Raw genomic sequence first — 14,038 nt, 5'->3', positions numbered from 1 at the left:
GGCTTTCCTCGCATAGAGTGTAGTGTAAAAAATAAACAGTTTCTTCCCCCAGGAGATATCCAGAAAATCACAGATACCCAGCAGGAGAGGTATCGGGCTAAGTGGAATCGTAAGCTCCCCCACTGCATTAATATCAGCCAGGACCCCTCTCCAAAATCCCACTACCCCAGGGCAGGACCAGACCATGTGAAAAAAGTCAGCATCATCTTCTTTGCATCTGGGGCAGGTAGTCAATCGGTCAGGGTAAATCCTTGCCAGGCGTGCCGGTGAAAAATATACCCGGTGGAGGAACTTCAATTGTATAAACCTGTCCCTTGCAGAAATCGCAAGGGTCAGGTATTGCTGTAAACCCTCCTCCCAGTCCTCCTCAGTAAGCTCCGGAATGTCGCCTTGCCAGAGCTCAAACAAATGGGAGATCCTAGTCTCCTCCGATACGGTCAGCGCGGCATACACCACGGACAGCGTGAGTTATAATTAAGTTACAGGTACATTTTACCTTATTCAGGAAGCCAATTATAGCAAGTACTAATAAAAGCTAGTTGGCTGAATTACTTTGAACTCTCTGAAATTCTGAAATATTTAATTAACAGAGAAGTTATAGAAGTACAAGAGTGACAGCATATCCAGTGACAAGCATGTCCACAGAATATTAATTGAACTAAACTATTTTGAAGGTCTTCCAAAAATATGTTTAGCAGTTGTGCAAAATATAGGGATGCCTTAGTTTAGTACTACAAAATCAAAAATCTATGGTTGATTTCTTTGAAAGACCAATAGCAGCAATAGTAGTAATAGTAGTAACCTACAGTAAATTTTAAAAGACAGGTGCTTCATACATACCCAACATTTTCATAATTTTCATCAGAAAAAATTAATTGTGATCAACTTACAAGAAACAGAACAATGAAAGGTGATTGTTGTACATTGCTGTGCTTAGCTTTTTTGCCATTTGCTTTACTAAATAAGGACTATGCTATTAAAGATAGTAATTTTTATTATCATGAACTGGCAAAAATGATGAACTTTTACAATTTGTTGTTAAAGGTATGTGTACCCGTCCAGCCATATGTAGAAGTGCCTCTTAGATGTAGTCAACATGGTGTTAACCAGCCAGTGCTAATTTGTAATTTTGTCTTGCTCAGTTGCCCCTAAATCAGTGGTGCTCAACTGATGTCCTCAGGACCCACTAACAGGCCAAGTTTGCAAGAAAACTGAAATATATCACAGGTGATATAATTTGCTGCTCAGTGATTGCAGCATTCTAGTCTGCATCTCCCAAATAAATAAGTAAAATCTGGCCTGTTAGTGGGTCCCGAGGACAGTAGTTGAGAACCACTGCCCTAAATGCAATCTTATTGTTAGTTCTCCATTCTGCCATTAGGTGTCACTGGAACCTCTGGCACTAGAAGGATAATTCACAGTATGTTTGCATTATGAATATTTAAATCTTTCTGGACAACCATTATGGGGTTCCTGTGCCAATGGGGCGTGCTGGATGAGGGTATAAATATTTGGATTGAGCTGATGCAAGTTCTCTTTCCCCCAAGCTCTGGCCTGGGGAAGGTGGGTGCTAAACAATTTCTCTTTAAGCCCTGTCTGCCTTAGAGGCCTACATGGATTAGATCCTGGGTTTGCCTTCCTGGGAAGCCTGTATAGGACAGGATCTTAAAACTGCTTCTGGAAGAGTGTGTAGGCTAGGATGTGAGTCCCAGGTAATGCTGATCAATTCTCCTAGAAACCACTGCTACAGGATGGAAGTCCCAGATAAAGCTGGTGGATTCTCCTGAAGATACTGGTGATGATTATTAAAAGGATACTCCTCCTACATCATAGTCTACGCAGTACTGGAGTTCCACTGTAACCTAGGACACCTGCGAGTTATACCCTTTCCTCTCTGGACTGTAAGTAGTAAAGCTGTTCTCTGTTTTTATCTAAAAGGACTGGCACCCAATTATTCACTAACCCACAAGTCCAGGCCAGGATCCCACCAGAGAACTGAATGTCAGCTCTCTACATACCCCTGCATAGTAACATTTGCTTCCAGGGGGAAAGGGACTACATTGGCATACATTATATCTGCCTTTCCCCCAGAGGAAGCTGTGGAATTAATTTGAGGTCTCAGGAAACCTCTGCAAAAAATGAATGGATCTACTGCTCATAGTACATGAAATATTATGATCAATAATTGGTAGATATAATAAATAAGAGAATAAAGAATGTGACATACTTAGAGTACTTACAGTCTAGGTAGACAATCTTTTAACATTCATCTCCTTAATTCAGTAAAGTAACAAATGAAACAAAGAAGTGGTAATTACACTGATGGTCAGTGGAGAAGGACCCCTTTATATTGATGGTTAGTGAAAGAACTGTCTCCAGACATTGGTGGTCAGTGGAGAATGGCACTCCTAAGCTGGCCATAAAAGTTACATTTTCTATCATTCAGCTCTACTGCCTGAATTAAACAAATTACTCAATTTATCCCTCCATACTAAACAGTGTGGTATGACCAATCTGTACGACTAGCTATTGTATGTTGTATTCCGACAGCCAATGCCTGTGGCTGTAAGGATACCCAAACAGTGTTTTCACCTGAATGGGTGCAGGTGTTGTTCAGCTGAGAATTTCCTGGCAGAGTCCTTTAGTGAACGTCTTGCTGATCCAGCAAGAATTGGCCGAAATTCAATCTGTTTTTGACCAGCTTTATATGTATGGTCAGTGGTAAATCACCTTACATTGGTGGTTGGTGGAGGGAAGAATGTTTCTTTACCTTGGTGGTCACTGGGAAGAATGAAAATGTTAGAAACAACACATGTAATTTGTGTTTTTACTCATCTGGGAGAAAAGAAGTGAGGATCTACTAGTCTCTGGCCACTAGCTCTGCCCAGTGACTTTGCCCCCCTGGAATTGTGCAGCCACCAACAGGCAGGGAGTCATTCCACCACTTCTCATGGAAATCCTAGCAACATTTGTGGAAACTTTGGTTGAGGACCCTGATTGAGGAACCCAGGTTGGTATGGCAAGAATTTAAAGATTCATTTTACTTGATTTTTCTTACACAAGTAAAAATCCATAGGGCACTAATTCCTTTTGTGTTGTATTTTTGGGGTTTATTTTTGTTTGTTTTTTGGTTTATCTACCATAAATCCTCACACTTCATAATCAAGGAAGTTTTTTTTTCTATTGGTGTGAAAACAGCCCTTGTAATGCTGCCATTTATTACCAAGGTGTTGAATGAACACAAATGTGTTAAGACATCTATACGTTCTCCTTGTTACCAGTATAGGAGCATGCATTCTACATTTAGGGAGCACAGGGCATCTCAGTTTGAACCTGTTCTTTTAAAGACAAATAAACCATGTGACTTGTGAGCAGAAGTTGTTGGAAAATTATCAAATATAAAAACCAACATGTAGAAATTCCCAAGCAACCTTTATGTGCAGAGGGTCATCAAGCCTCATGGTCTGCTGCACATATAGGGGGTTATATACTAAAGGAAAATACACTTTGCACTGCAAGTGCACTTGAAAGTGCGGTTGCTGTAGATCCGAGGGGGGCATGCAAGGAAAATAAAAAAATCATTTTAGCTTGCACATGATTGGATGATAAAATCAGCAGAGCTTCCCCTCATTCCAGATCTACCCCTTACATTTAGAGCGATTGCACTTCCAAGTGCACTTGCAGTGCAAAGTGGATTTGCCTTTCGTAAATAAGCCCCATAATGACAACATGCATATATCTGCAAATAACTTAAATTTTCTGCTTTTAGTTAAAAAAAATAGGTAAGGTAACCTCAGCTGAACAAAGTATATTCATGCTAATTATCTTTGCTTTCCATTTAATTTATTTTTGTAATAGTTATATTGCTCAAACCTTTATACTAAAATAAAAAATTAATTACATTTTAAAAGTCAATTTCCAAAAGTTGGGTAAGACATTAAAGTTATATAATGTGACATTTTTAGCAATTCTTTTTTGGTTGTACAGTACGATTTATAAAAATAGAAAAGTAGGATACAGAAAGTTGGATCTTATGAACTGCCACAGTAATCATATTTTTATACTATTATGTACCTCTACAGGTATCTAATGTTTGGACTGATATGTGACCCTATGTTCATCATCATACATGGTACAGATAGCACGCTAGATCTTATATCTTGCCCTGATGATTGTACTGTAATGCATTTCCTCTTTTCCTGTAAATAATTCTGCAAAATGGCCCAGTTCGTATCTACCGTATATACTGGAGTATAGGCCGACCCGAGTATAAGCCGAGGCCCCCAATTTACCCCCAAAAAACTGGGAAACCTATTGACTCGTGTAAGAGACCTAGTCATATGTGTTTGGCCACCAAAAGGGAATGCTTGTATATGTTGTAGCCGTCAGTCTGGTCATAATATTTGTCAGTTGGCTAGCATATAAAGTAATTCGATTTCAGAAATCTCATCCAGGAGAGGTTTTTAGTATTTTGGCACCCTAGGAGGAGAAGGCAACGAGACACTTAGTAAGTGATCCAAACGCCACCTAGGCAGGACTGTCAAAATGGGCCAGACACATGGTAAACCCCAGGAGGAATCTCAGAAATGTTATGCTGTTAAAGACATAATTACAATGTTGTATGGGAAGGATAAGGCACAGGGCACAAATAGGATTCTCAAGAAATTGGGGATGGATGGAGAAAATGGGCTAAGTGTAGAAGGTTGGGAAGAAATAAAGAAAGACAGACAGGGAGAGATATTGCAGAACAGATGGGTATCACAAATACAATGTTTAATTAAGGTTTCCAACAGGGCTGAAGAGGAGGGATGGGAGTATTGTCAGGAAAAGGGTGGATGGGATATGAAGGTCCGACACAAAAGTCTTCCTTCTGCTCCCGGCGATAGGGTAAATACGGGAGATACTCCACCTCCTTATAACACTACCACACCAGGTAATGAAAGACCAAAACTTTATCCTTCCTTAAGAGGAAGAGGATGGGTATGCCGAGTATGCGGTATCCAGAACCCAGACTGGGCACAGGAATGTGTGCATTGCGGCGCTCAAAGACCAGAGCCCGTAGCTCCAGTCCATAGTCAGACTAGGGTAATACAAGTAAATAATCCAAATGCGGGTCAAGCAGGACAGCCACCTACAGTGACCCGACAAGTCGTTCTGAGGACATGGACACCTTGGTCGGCTGACACTCTTATGGCATTAATACAGAATGCTCCTGATCCCGTAGCAAAACCTGCCGCATTCTGTAGATTCGTGACACAATTACTAGACACACATAAAGCAACTTGGCAAGATGGGGAAGATTTGTGTAGACATAAAATGACACTAACGATGTTTAATCAATTTATGAATGAAATTGCTCCACATAGACCACAAGGGGATCCTACCACGGACCCGCCAGGAGTACACCCTCGTCATATAGACTCTAGACCCCTGTTTATTGCTCAGTTACGAGAATTTTGCCAAGGGAAACAGCAGGAAAGGGGTTCGACAGCGCCCATAAAACAGGCCCCAGGTCAGACTGTTACAGAATTTTACCTCAACATGGAAAGCATGATGGCTGACGAAGGTCTAGATTTACCCTTACCCGTCACCTTTAGGGCTTTCAATCGACAGTTTATGGAAGGACTAGTACCCCAAATAGGTGACAAACTGAAGGCATGTACTCCCGAATGGAGAGCCATACGGGACAGAGGAACATTGTTGCAGAAAGCACAAGGCATAGAGGCTGATTTAGCAGAAACTAAACCCAGAAGGACACCGGGAGTTAACACTGTTGCCCGGGTCAATGAAGGAGGGAATTCCTCCCGTAAACCTCTTACCTGTTATTACTGCAACAAGGTGGGACATATAAAAAGAGACTGTAGGAAAAGGATAAAAGACGAACAGGAAGGAAACACGGACAGAGACACGAGGGACTACAGACAGAGGCGTACCAATGATAGGGACGATCCGACCGCATGACTTGCCCCAGTCCTAGCTGAATCAGAGAACAAAATGCTCCACATGTTGATGAAGGTGGAAGGTAAACATATTCCTTGTTTGGTTGACACAGGAGCGTCACGCAGTCTGTTGTCTGATTCGGTAGTCCCTCCACACATGACGTCCCGTGACACCATACCCATAAGTGGTTATGACGGACTCCTGACTGATGCCCCACTGACTAAACCTTAAAAAGTAAAAATAGGGAATGGCAACCGCCTGACACTTGTGTATTGTTGCAATATGTAGATGACCTATTGTTATGTTGTCCGGATAACGATACTTGTTTAAAAGCCACTCTATCATTGTTACAATTCCTGGCTGAAAAAGGGTGCAAGGTGAATAGAACTAAGTTACAGGTATGTCAGAAAAAGGTTGTCTTTTTGGGCCACTGTATATCCCAGGGTACTCGACATCTCACTGAAGACCGAGTCCAGGCCATAAGACAAATGAATATCCCACGCAACTTTAAGCAACTTCGTATGTTTCTGGGAATGGTATCATATTGTAGACAATGGATACCACATGCCAGTTCTCTGATGCAGCCATTATATGATTGCTTGAAAATAGTACCCTATGTACTCACAGAAGCAGGTCATGAATCTTTTAGCACCTTAAAAAGGTTACTAATTTCGGCACCTGCGATCGGGATCCCTGATTATACCAAAACATTTCATTTGTACATTGCTGAAATCACGGGACACGCAACAGGGGTGTTGACACAACAACACATCAAACAAAGGCCGGTAGCATACTTCTCGGCGGCTCTCGATCCTGTCTCTAGAGGATCACCGTCCTGTGTACGAGCAGTTGCAGCAGTGTCAATTATCATTGACAAATCCTCAGAAATTGTCTTAGACAATCCTGTAGTGGTACATACCACACATGACATACACGCCATCTTGTCACAGGTCCAACCAAAACACATATCAATGGCAAGGCAGCTGCGTCTACAATGCACTTTGCTCCTACCCCCCAATGTTACCTTTCAGCGATGCACTTCTTTTAACTTAGCACAGCTTTTACCATTACAGACAGATTTGACAGGGGGGAGTAATGATGATAATGGTGTAGATACAGCACAAGATACTCAGGATTCTGACACACTTTCGTTTCAGGACATAACATCTGATGAACACGATTGTTTCCAACTTATGGAACAAGAAACCACGGGGTTCCCACATGTCACAGACATACCCATTGCAAATGCAGAACACACACTGTACATAGATGGTAGTAGATTTGCCGATGACAAAGGTAAATATCACACAGGTTATGCTGTGGTAACGGACACACAGGTAATTGAGGCAAAGTCACTACCAGCACACATGTCGGCACAAGAAGCGGAACTAACCGCTCTAGAGAAAGCCCTAGAACACTTGGAGGGACAAGAAGGGAACATTTACACTGATTCCGCATACGCCTACGGTGTTGCACATGATTATGGCCACATATGGAAAGCTAGAGGTTACCTTACAGCAGCAGGCACACCTGTTAAACATGGTGAAGGAATCAAAAGAGTCCTGAACAATCTTCAAAAGGTTATAAGAGTAGCCATCATGAAGATAGCGGCACACACGAGCGCAAAAACAACTGAGGCAAAAGGAAACGCATTTGCAGATTTAACTGCAAAGAAGGCAGCTCTAGGGGAAGTAAGCCCTGAGACCTTAGCCACGGTACAGGTGAGTATGCCCGAAACCACATGGCAGCAGCTAATGGAACTACAGGAACAAGCAGGGGCTATTGAGAAGGACCGTTGGGTTAAGGAGGGAGCTGCACCAGGCCTTGACAATGTATGGAGAGAAGGAGACAAAATATGTCTACCCGCTTCTCTATACCCCGCAATGGCAGCGGCTGTTCACTTACCCACTCATGTCAGCTCCAATTCTATGTATAGGATTGTAAGCCAAGGATGGCTAGCCCCTGGATTCAGTAGTACTGCAAGGAACTACTGTGCTGCATGCCAAATCTGTCTGATTAATAACCCAGGACAGAGAGTGAAAACCCCACGTAAACATCAGGTCCGGGCCCAATATCCCTTTCAGAGACTGCAGATTGACTACATACAAATGCCTAAGAGCGGCCCCTTTGAATTTGTTCTCGTGTGCATCTGCCTATTTTCAGGCTGGCCCGAAAGTTATCCTGTGAAATCAGCTACGGCAAAAGCCACCGCCAAGAAACTGATTACTGAGCTGATACCTAGGTTTGGTCTCCCAGAAACAATAGAATCAGATAGGGGGACACATTTCACGGGAGAAATAATGCAAAATGTGATGGCAATGTTAGGGGTTCAACAAAGTTTTCATACTCCTTACCACCCACAGAGTTCAGGATCGGTAGAAAGAGTAAATGGTACAATAAAGCTGAAAATACAAAAAGCTATGCAAGAGTTAAATAAACCATGGCCTGAGTGCCTAGCTTTAGCTTTGTTCTCTATTAGGTACACCCCAACAGGAAAAACAGGGTTATCCCCATATGAAATACTGTTTGGAAGTGCACCTAGATTAGGTTTATATTTTCCTCAAAGTATGCAATTACAATGTGATAGTTTAACTACGTATGTAATACAGTTGCAACAGCGTCTGACTAAAATCCACAAGAGTGTGTATTCTTCTCTTCCAGACCCTAATTCTGTCACAGGTACTCACGATCTACAACCAGGAGACTATGTGTATGTAAAGAAACATACCAGAAAGACACTGGAACCAAGGTTTGAAGGTCCTTTCCAGGTGCTATTGATTACAGCAACCTCAGTGAAATTGGAAGGGAAACCTACCTGGATCCACGCTTCTCATTGTAAAAAGAAGCCAGTTGGCAAATGACAACATGTATCTTTTTATTGTTTCAGTAATTCTGGCTAATAGTTTGGTTACCTCACAGAATAAAATACACAAGGATGAAGGATTTTCAAAAAAAATGTTATTACTGAAGTTTAAATCCCAGAAGTCAGGATATGAGAAATGTTGGATTTGTAGCAAATTACACCCCAGCACAGCAAGTATACCACTGATGGCAGTTCCTATAAACTATACTGATCTTGCTAACAGTAGCATTAACATAATTAGAACAAATACCAGCGAGACAGTAATGTTTAAGTCAAATGGTCTCGCCTTTTCCCCTGATTGGTGTTTCAACTTAGGGAACACAACGGGAGGAAATGGAGAATGCCAAGACAGCAAGTTTAATTTGTCCATTGTCGTATTAAATGGAAGCTTCTATCCCAGTAATTCCAGCACACACCAGACATTATCTGACTTCCTCACTAACATTGTGGATAATAATGTTAGGTGGTTAGTATCCAACTTATCCCTCTATGGATACACCTCTCGTTATAGAAATGATATCAGTTCAAGATCAGTAGCACTGGGAAATAATATATATATCTGTTGTGAGGATAAATGTTATACTTGGATACCTAGAAGAGCTCAGGGATGGTGCTACCTCGCAAGTTTAGTACCAGTAATGGGAGTAGTAGGTGATGAACGAGGTGATCACCTATTAGAAGCTAGCATGCATCCTAGATATCCCCTCAGGTATCGTAGTAAAAGAGAAATATTCCTGAAGAAGGACATGGCATGGGCTTGGTTCCCGTCCTGGACAGGATGGGGTATAGACTTAATGAAAAGACTAAATAACTATACAGGAATTATTAATGATGTTTTGGAGAAAAACTCTGATGACATTACTAAGTTAAATCTGGAGACCAGAGCCATCAGACAACAATTAGAATTACATGAATTAGCAATTGAAAGTATGAGTGCAGCACTGACAGGACTCTGTGAAACTACTGAGGACTATGAGTGCTGTACTTGGATACATAACACCAGCATTGAGGTACCTGATTATTATGACATCATTGCACAACACCGTACGGAAGTAAAGAATTTACAAGAGAAGGCCCGAAATATTGGTCGCGACTGGGATCCGTTTGGTGGAACTTTTAGTTTCTCAGGGTTATTCTCTTGGGTTAAGAAGGCAGCAATGACGATTATAGTGGTGCTCTTATTCGTATTTTTCTTTTATGCATGCTTTAAGTTGTTTATGTGCTTTTGCAAGAAAGCCAAGGTAAATGATGCGGAAAAGATGGAACTTTTGTGAAGATAGGTAGATTTAGATCCTTGACATCACCCATCTGTCAGAAAAGCCACTCTTCCTGAATTTTAGATGTTTGTACTGTCCAGGGGGATGGGTGTATACCCCTCTGACAACTCGCGGTCAGGGAGAGTACTCTGGATATAGGCCGACTAGAACTTGTTCAGGTGGACCCAGGGCAAGAGGGAGGGGTGATGTCAAAGGGGGAAATGTAAGGATTAAGGTATATGTTGAAACAAAATGGTTGACCTTATGTCTTACTAAATACATATATTTTTCTGTCCTTCTCTGTAAAATAAGGATTCGTCATCTATTGTCACGTACTCATCAAGAAGAGGCCGCATCAGCCCTAAAAAGCAGTCTACGCCCAGAAGATTGTCTTATCAGCTGATAACACCCGGAGAATTGTCTTTACTTTGAAAATGTTGTTTTTTTACATTTGCTGATGTTTGCCCTTTTCTGTCTATAAAAGATGTAATAAAGAAGCCTCAGAGCCACAGTCAGTCAGAGACAGTCAGAGTTAACGACGGACTTCTGAGCAGAAATACTGAATAATATCTCCGTGTCTCTTTGCTTGGATAAGAACTCTAACTAACAATTGGGAAACGGTAACATAACCTGACAAATAGGTGACTTGTTGAGGTCACACCTAACACTCGTGTATAAGCCGAGGGTGAGATATGCCTGTCCATCCCTGTGTGTGTGTGTCCATCCATCCATCCATCCCTGTGTGTGTGTGTGTCCATCCATCCCTGTGTGTGTGTGTCCATCCATCCATCCATCCCTGTGTGTGTGTGTGTGTCCATCCATCCATCCATCCGTGTGTGTGTGTGTGTGTGTGTGTGTGTGTGTGTGTGTGTGTCACTCTTTCCTGAGAAGTGTCAGTTTAACTAGCGTTCTGTGGTTTTAGGTTTCTGATTTTGTAGATGTCCTCATTCTAATCTGACTTTACTTTAGCAACCTTGAACACCGCATGCTCATTACATTTCATTGCAATTAGTTTTTTTCATTTAATTAAGGTGCCCTGTCAGCTAAGACAGCAATTTGCTATTGTGGTGAAAGTAAATTGCCTGAAAATGAGGGTTTTGGGTTTATAGGTGATTTTTATATGTTTTTTGTTTTGCAATATTATGTTGAATATGGTCAGGACTGGGAAAAAATTCTGCAGCCTCACATGTGCAAAAAAGTTACAACTGCTGCCTAATATTGGAAAAAATCTATAATATATAAAAAAAATGTTTTAACTTTTTTGCACGTCGGGCTTCAGAGTGTGTGTGTGTGTATATGTATGTGTGTATATGTATGTGTGTATATATATATATATATATATATATGTATGTGTGTGTGGGCACAATGCCTTAGATCAGCTGGCTGTGGCCCGTGTGTGTGTGTGTGTGTGTGTGTGTGTGTGTGTGTGTGTGTGTGTGTGTGTGTGTGTGTGTGGCCTTGTGTGTCCAGCCTACCTGTGTCCCGAGCCTCCGTCCGGTCCCGAGCCTCCGTCCGGTCCCGTCCCGTCCCGAGCCTCCGTCCGGTCCCGTCCCGTCCCGAGCCTCCGTCCGGTCCCGTCCCGTCCCGAGACTCCGTCCGGTCCGGTCCCGTCCCGAGCCGAGCCTCCGTCCGGTCCCGTCCCAGGATCACCGCTCTTCGTCGGCGCCCATTCCCCTGTTCAAATGCCGCGCCTCCCTGTCTGTGATAGGCGGAACACAATTTCCCAGCAGTCTGTGTTCCGCCTATCACGGACATCCTCTTATCCTCGTCCGTAGTATGAGGATGAGCGGATGTCCGTGATAGGCGGAACACAGACTGCTGGGAAATTGTGTTCCGCCTATCACAGACAGGGAGGCGCGGCTTTTGAAAGTTAGAATGGCCGCTGTCTGTCTGCTCGACACGCTGTTCGGGCAGACAGACGGCGATGACTCGAGTATAAGCCGAGGGGGGCACTTTCAGCCTCAAAAAAGAGGCTGAAAATCTCGGCTTATACTCGAGTATATACGGTATGTTCTAATAACTTGTTTCCCCTTTCTGCACTAAACACAGAGCTGAAGTATGGACAAAGTGGAAGTGGGGAATTGTGGGGTTGATTTACTGAAAGCAAACAGACTTCACTTTGCAAAGAATACCCAATACCATGCAAAGAAATGTTAAAAAATGACATTTTTGCTAGCACATATTAGCCGTTACTATGCTCTGGAGCAACTGCTCTTGCAGAGTACAACTGCACCTTGTGAAGTGCACAGTCTATTTGCCTTTAGTAAATCAAGCCCTTATGCCCCGTACACACGGTCGGACTTTCCACAAACAGAACTCTGGATTTTTGTTCGAAGAATGTTGGCTCAAACTTGTCTTGCATACACATGGTCACACAAAAGTTGGCCAACAATTACAAACATGGGAACGTGGTGACGTACAAGACATACGACGAGCCGAGAAAAAGGAAGTTCAATAGCCAGTGCGGCTCCCACTGCTTGATTCCAAGCATGCGTGAACTTTTGTGCGTTGGGCATGTGTACACCCGATCGGAAATTCTGACAACAAAGTTTTGTTGGTGGAAATTTTGAGAACCTGCTAGCCAACATTTGTTGGTGAAAAGTCAGACAACAAATGTTCGCAGCCAACAAGCTCACATCCAACATTTGATTTGATCTGGGCTTTCTGCTGAGCACCAGGGTTAGATAATTTCACATCAACATGCACAGATGCATTCTGAGGTGAAGTTTGGGGTAAGGAGGCAAGGTCAATTTTAATTAAGTGGCAAAATCTTGTAAGACTTTTTGATTCATAGGTGTTCACATAAACACAACCTCTATTCTTATCTTACCAGTTTCTCTATTACCTTTATGTTCTCTAAAATTTGAACTATAATTAACATAATTAAGTGTTTTTCTCCTTGACTTAAAGTCCTGTATTCATGGGCCGAATGTCACTGGAAAACCAGCTGCCGACCAACTCCCAATCAGTGTTCTTGGCCAATGGCAGAGAGAGCTGATCAGAGTGTTCTGGCAGGGGGCCGTAACCTTGTCAGAACACAACAGCTCAGTGGGGGAGATCGCTGTAATAACCTTGCATGGTTAGAACAGCTGTTAAGACCAGAGCTGTCAGTTTGTTTTCTTGCAACCCACTGGGTTGCACGGAAAAAAACTGTTATGCTCCATACACACGGTCGGAAATTCCGATGGAAAAAGTCAGATCGGATTATGTTGTCGGAAAATCCGATCGTGTGTGGGCAACTTTTTCCGTCAGAACAATTTGAGAGCTGGATCTAAAATTTTCCCACAACAAAATCCGATCAGAGTTTTTCTGATTGTGTTTTTAAGAATCCCGACGCACAAAAGTGCCACGCATGCTCAGAAAAAATTTGGAGACGAAAGCTATTGGCTACTGGCCTCTTGTCTTACTTGGTTTATGTCACCTCGTTCCAGACGATCGGATTTTCCGACAACTTTGTGCAACCGTGTGTATGCAAGACAAGTTTAGGCCAAAATCCATCAGAAAAATCTGACGGATTTTGTGGTCGGAATGTCCGACCATGTGTATGGGGCAATAGTATGTACTTGGCTATAGGTTCACTAAAATTTGAAATGTAATTAACATATAATTCAGTGTATTGCCTTTATTTCAAACATTTTACGTACTGGTAAACTGCTGGATTTTTTGCTTAGCTTATAAAAATAATACACTATCTGTGGATAACTGATATGTACAATAAGTAAACTATATTATTTTCCTGTAGATGTGCCTATCTGTGTGTGTTTAGGTATTTCGCTGAAATACTTTCACACTTTGATATCTATACAATTAAGTAATTCAAATAACTGCTGTATACTTAACATATTTCACTTTCTAAACAGATATAAATCAGCAAAACTGCATGACATCCTTATTAACAGTAGGTGATTTCACGGTTTTGAAATGATAAATAACACTTTTTTTTTTAAATTACATGTTGTCTATTTTTAAGTATTATACA

The 14,038-nt window shown here is 42.0% G+C and overlaps 1 protein-coding gene across 1 annotated transcript in view; it reads right to left on the bottom strand.

Moving 5' to 3' along the window:
* The window catches only part of UCN3 (urocortin 3), a 40,471-nt gene that overhangs the window by 4,877 nt on the left and 21,556 nt on the right, over positions 1 to 14,038 (bottom strand). The gene's annotated exons all lie outside the window — the stretch shown is intronic.

This window comes from Lithobates pipiens, unplaced genomic scaffold (assembly GCF_037356315.1).
Source record: "Lithobates pipiens isolate NorthernLeopardFrog02 unplaced genomic scaffold, aLitPip1_a1.2 Scaffold_8, whole genome shotgun sequence".
Taxonomy (NCBI): Eukaryota; Metazoa; Chordata; class Amphibia; order Anura; family Ranidae; genus Lithobates; species Lithobates pipiens.
Note: the sequence above shows the minus strand (reverse complement) of the source record. Positions and strands in the feature narration are given on the sequence as shown.